The following is a 6,912-nucleotide window of genomic DNA, read 5'->3' as shown; positions in this document are numbered from 1 at the left end:
CGTAAAATGTAGATAATAAGATGGCTGTGATTCTGTATATCCCACAAAATATAGCCAGGCTTTTATTCTGCACAAATGTGATAAATTAATGAGTGCCTCTCTACATAAATTAAAAAATGACTCATCTTAATTTGGCAATATGGCCCTAGGATTATATATATATATATATATATATATATATATATATATATATATATATATGATAACCAATGTCATTACAAAATTGTACTACTTGGCCTTAAATGTTGCCCTGCTTGCTAAAGTATTCTGCATGGCTTGCAATTTATCTTTAATTTTTAAAACACAGTCAACCAACAGCTGCAGTTATTTTTATTACATACTTACTAGGTATCCAGCAGAGTTAGAAATTATGTAGAATATGGAAGTGTATGTTGCTATTCCTGTATAGGAAACCAATTATTTATTCATGAAAAGTTAAATAGCAATGCAAAATTGTCTGAAGGATACACAAGAAACTATTAGCAGTAATTACTTGAAAGGGGGATTTACTGTTTGTGTATATGCTATGTCATACATCATTAGTGTTCATGGTTCTGTAGTATTATTACATATGTTTTTACATGATATTTTTACATCAAAATTAATTAAAATGTGTTATATAGATATAGTTAATGGCTAAACTTCATTTTTAAGCCCAGAATATAAATTCATTTCCAAGGAGGGAGTGAACTATTTCCCTTATTATTTATATGGAGAATTTTTGGGGTCCCTGGGTGGGTCAGTTGGTTAAGCATCTGATTTTGGCTCAGGTCATGATCTCATAGTTAGTGAGTTTGAGCCCCATGTTGGGCTCTGTACTGACAGCTTGGAGCCTGGAGCCTGGATTGGAGTCTGTGTCTACCTCTCTCTCTCTCTCTCTCTCTCTCTCTCTCTCTCTCTCTCTCTGCCACTCCCCCACCTGTGTGCTTGCTCTCTCTCTCAAAAATAAATAAATAAACTTAAAAATTATTTTAAGAAATTTGTGGGGCACTTCACCAATACATTAATGGAGATAGACTGTGGGGGTGAAAAGGTGAAAAAAGTCCTGCTTATTCTGTAAGAAAACCCTCTTGGGACAGGAAGACAACCAACAAACAGTAAAATTGAATAGGAGCTATAATTAGGGTATGTTCGTGTGGGTTCAGCTTTTGGCTTTGTCCTGCGAAGTCAATGGTAACAGAAAGAATTACTCAAGGCTCTAACCAAGTCAGGAAAGGCGAGGGAGGCTAAAGGAATTCTCCCTGAGTGGCTCTCAAGCTCCTGTATTTATTAAGCATACATTTAGGGAAACAATGTGCAATACATCAGTGGGCTATGTGCCAGTAAGAACATATTGAAAACATGTCCAAAACCAAGTTAACGTTTTCCCAAGACTTCAAAAGAGCAGATGCAGAAAACGGAGTAGGAAACAGGATAAAATACTCCATGTAATAACATGATCTAAGGAATTTATGAGCACAGGCAGGACCTAACCCCTAGATATACATTAACTAGATCAGTGAAGTGAATACCCCATAGATATACATGAACTAGATAAGTAAAACACAGCCTGCTGTTTTCAGCAACACCAGAAAGCAGTGTTCTGCTTTGCAATGGGTTTCCTATAATCTTCTAATTGAAGATATGGCTGATTGATTTCCTACATGCACATGGTATACATGGGAACACATTTGAGAGTCTTATTCGTTAAATCACTTAGAATTCTGTGCTAGGCTCTGAATAGAGAGACTCTCTTCTAGAAGTACATTATAAAAGAGCAGTGCAAAATCTTTGATATAGCTTGGAAACCCTGCATAAACAAACAAGACATATTTCACCCTGCCTTAGCTAGCCCATATCATTATTTGTCTTAAAAAATAATAATAATAATAACCCAATTCCAGTATGCCCAGATATTTTGACCAGGTCACCTGGTCACCAGAGCATTTTAATCTAAATCCCACAAGTGACTCTTCCCAAAATCCCTGCTATTGGTTAATTAGCCTCTGTGGAAGGTGAAATACATGAAGATTACAAATTCCAGGGACAGAAATTGGGCTTATGTCATGTACTGTATAATTACATTGACAGCTGCTGCAACAGAAAAGTTGGTATAATAAAATTAAGTCCTAGCTAAGAAATTATTCATTTTAGTCAATATCCAGTCCAAAAAAAAAAAAAAAGTCTGTTCCAGCATGCCACAAGATTTAAGCTAGATGGGTAGCAATAATTTCTAATGTGTTTTCTCTAAATATCTAAAGATATACAAAATAGTTTGTTTTATGTTTGTTTTTATACTTGTAAACTAGTTTCATTTGACATATTTATGCTGAAAATAAGGGATAATTATGAGTTTTTGGAATAAATACCTGTGAGGAAAAGATTTATGAGATTTTCATAATCTAATCGCAGTTCCCCACTGAAAGCATACATTGCACATACTTGCCAGAATATTTTTAGAAGCAGAAGAAAGTATACGAGGTAGTGCAATTGTATAGTGGTTCAATGTTGAAAATGAAGTTTATGGTCATTATTTAGTGAGAAACTGTCACAGAGGATGAAGGCTAAAACTTGAAATCAGTTAATTTAGTTTAATACTCAGCTATAGTAAGTTTGTTGTTGGTGGTGATGATAATCTTCTGCACCCTTTTCTCCTAGATTAAAACTAGCATGCTAAGCTTTAGTTTTTCATGAATAAAATAAATGAGAATTTGTCCAAACTACTTTTAATAAATACACAATGAATTGCAGATAGAAAAAAATTGACAACATACTCAGTTTACATAAATTACCACAAGATTTGTGATTCTGTACATTTCATGCTTGGTATTAACAATTTATTAAATATTAATCAATGCTGTTACCTACCACATAGGTAAACAAAAAGTTCTAGATATAAATTCCAATCTTGAAAACAGAAACTTTATTATGCTTGATCATGGTGCCCACTCTTAGAGATGAAATTGTCACAAGTCTTGGTAAGGATGTGGAGAAGTTGGAACTCTTGTTCCCACTGTTGGTGGGAATGCAGAATTGTACCCTTGCTATAGAAAACAGTATGGAGTATCCTCAAAAAATTAAAAATAGAACTACCATAAGATCTACCAAACCCCCGTTTCTTTCACTTTGAAAAGAATTGAAATCAGGATATCAAAGATATCTTTGTACTTCCAAGAATATTGCAGTACTATTCACAGTAGCTAAGATGTAGAAACAACCTAAATGTAATTAATAGATGAATGGGCAAGGAAAATGTGGTATGTACATGCAATGGAATATTATTCATCCTTAAAAAGGAAGGAAATACTGCTTAGTGTAACAGCATGGATAAAGCTTGAAGACCTGCTAAGTAAAATAAGTTAGTCATAGAGGATAAATACTGTGTGATTTCACTTGCATGAAGTATCTGAAATAGTCAAATTTCTAGAAGCTAGAGAATAGAATGGATTTTCCAGGGCCAAGGGAATGTAGAAAGTGAGGAGTTGCTTCCTTACCAATAGGTATAACGTTTCAGTTTTGCAAAATGAATACATTCTAGATATCTGTGGTACAACACTGTGCAAATATTTAACAATACTGTATTATACACTTAAAGGTCTGTTAAGAGGGTAGATATCATTTTAAGTGTTCTTACCATAATATAAAACATTTTAAAAGGGTAGAGAAAAGCAAATTTTATTCAAAATCCATTATACTGCCTTTTCATTAATCAGGTTGATGCTATAAGTATTTTTAATCCTAAAATTATTTGTATTCTCTTGAAGGTATCATGACATATCAGGTATTTTTCCTGTTGTTTTATATATTAATCTTAGTTGTTTTGTACTTCAACAAGCTTCTTTTCTTCTACTTTGTTGAAATATAATTGACATATAACATTAGTGTTAGGTATATAACAAAATGATTTGAAAACACATATGTATTGTGAAATGCTTACTACAGTAAGTTTAGTGTGCATCACCTCATATAGTTACATTTTTTTCTTGTGATGAAAACTTTTAATATCTACTTTCTTAGCAACTTTCAAATATATAATATAGTATTGTTAACTATAGTCACTATGCTGTTCATTACATACATAGCTAGCGCTTAATTATAACTGGAAGTTTTTACCTTTTGACCACCTTCACCCAAGCCTCTTTCTGACTTAAAATGGATCTTATATAATAATAGACCAGAAAGCTTAGAAATCTCTGGCATGAAATACAAAATTCAGTAATCCAACTGTTACATTTAATTTTACTTAAAATTCTGAAATACAGATATCTAAGCAAAATGAATATGAACACAGCAGCATCTGTCATTTTGGTTTCTAAGAGCTGAATACCTCTATATTCTGTAACACACTAGTCTGAAATAATTTGGACTCAGCCTAACAGCCCATACATAAATAGTTGTCCATAGTTCTTTTTATCTTGCTAGAACACAAGTCTTCCGAATACTGTATGACATTGAACTGTTATATTTCTTTACATTTTCCTGAGTCATATGTGCATTTAGATTGATGAAATAGAATGTAGCATGTTTACATTATTTATTTATAAATATACATGCATTCCATTGCTAAATGAGTAAGGTATTGATAAAAAATGTCTTTATAATAGGAAATTATATATTCAGACTAGGTATGATATCAAATTTGTGAATTTAGAAAAGTAAAACCTATTTTGAAACCAGATTTAAAAGTTTGCTGCTTTAAAGTTTTGTCTTAAAAATGTATGTAAGATTTTAAATATTATACTGAAATAACCCAAGTTGAATTAATGACAGATATATAACAGTAGGTATGAAGTTCATTTAATTCTACTCAAAAGTAGAATTTATTATTATCTAAGATGTGTTTATCTAACATTTATTAAGATGTGCCAAATGCTCTGTGCTAAGTTCTTAAGGCTTTAGCACTTAGCACTTTGCATGCTGTGTTAGTTAAATGGAATATTTTGTGATTGTACATGTAGAAAGTAGTATAGGAGGCATGGGTGAAATCAATGTGCCAGAAGTATTGCTTCATTTTGTATAATAACATAATCTCTGCTTCTTAGCCTCCATTTCATAAGGGTAGTGGAAATTTTAATTTTCACGTTTAGGGCTCCCTACCCTATAGAATTTATTTCATACTTTTAGAGTCTTAAAACATACCAATATTTTAGGTAAAAGACTATTTTTCAGATATCTGACTGTACTAATACCACAAAGATGTCCATTATCCCAGCCTAAGTGACTGACAAGTATTGGAAAAAATACCTGATTTTTGTGCCAAATCTGGACACAAAAAACTTTCCAGAGGTTTGCTTTCCCATGCCAAAGGTCTCACACACACCCCAGGAATTCCTTTCCAGGAATTTTTACCTCTTGAACAGTGTCGATAGGAAGCAGAACTCAGAGAACCTCAGGAATCTTTCTCCTCCAGACATTAGAAGTTTGGTGGGTATTTTTTTTCTCCTTTCCCTGGTTTGTATATGTGTGGCCATACTTCAGAGGAACCTAGGAATCTCATTTTTTCAGGAAAATATAGTAGTCAGGTGCTCAGGCCCTCGAATCAGGTAAGATCTAAGTACAAATTTTCACCTTTACCAATTACTGACCATATGACTTTAAGGCAAGTAATCCTACCTGTCTGGACCCTCATCTTGTAGATTTAAAAAACATGCCTACCTCATAGGGATGTTGTAAGGATGAGATAATGTACATATATAAAAGTTTTGGGATTTTTTTCCAGCTTTTTATTTAAATTCCAGTTAGTTATAACATACTGTGTAATATTAATTTCAGGTGTAAAATTTAGTGATTCAACATTTACATACAACACCCAGTGTTCATCACAGCATGTGCCCTCTTTAATACCTATCACCTATTTAACCTATCCCCCTGACCACCTCCCCTCTGGTGACTGTCATTTTGTTCTCTATAGCTGAGTCTGTTTTGGGTTTTTCATCTGTTTACCCCCATGTTCATTTTTTATTTTTCTTAAATTCCACACACAAGTGAAATCATATGGTATTTGTCTTATTCTGACTCACTTATTTCACTTAGTGTAATACTCTACCTCCATCCACCTGTGGCAAATGACAAATTTTCGTTATTTTCACAGCTGAGTAATATTCTGTAGTGTCTGTGTGCATGCACACACACACATATACACAATTACCCCCTCTTCTTTATATAGGTACCTATATATGTGTTTATATATGTGTGTGCACACACACATATGCACACATACCACATCTTCTTTATCCATTCATCAGCTGATGGACATTCGGACTCTTTCCATAATCTGGTTACTGTAGATAATGCTGCTATAAACAGCAGAGCACATATATCAATTTGAATTAGTATTTTTGTGTTCTTTAAGTAAATCGAGTACTGCAATTGCTGGATCATAGGGTAGTTTTATTTTAACTTTTTGAGGAACCTCCATACTGTTTTCCAGAGTGGCAGCACGAGTTTGCATTCCCATCAATATTATACAAGTATTTCCCTTTTCTCAGCATCCTTGCCAACATCTGTTGTTTCCTGTGTTATTAATTTTAGCAATTCTGACTGGTATGAGGTAATATCTCATTGTAGTTTTGATATGTATTTCCCTGATGATGAGTGATGTTGAAGCATCTTTTCATATATCTGTTGGCCATCTGTGCCTTTTTTGGAAAAATGTCTATTCATGTCTTCTGCCCATTTTTAACTGGATTATTTGTTTTTCATGTGTTGAGTTTTATAAGTCCTTTATAGATTTTGGATATTAACCCTTTATTCAGTATATTATTTGCAAATATCTTCTCCCATTCTGTAGGTTGCCCATATATAAAAAGCTTGTTTCAGGTGGCATTCAGTAAATGGTAGCTATACTAGAAAATATAAAGTGTCTTCACCTGAAAAGATTGGAGGCCTCAAAATATACTGGGTCTTATTTTACTAATGACTTTGAGGGCTATA

This window comes from Suricata suricatta, chromosome X, assembly GCF_006229205.1.
Source record: "Suricata suricatta isolate VVHF042 chromosome X, meerkat_22Aug2017_6uvM2_HiC, whole genome shotgun sequence".
NCBI classification, from domain to species: Eukaryota; Metazoa; Chordata; class Mammalia; order Carnivora; family Herpestidae; genus Suricata; species Suricata suricatta.
Note: the sequence above shows the minus strand (reverse complement) of the source record.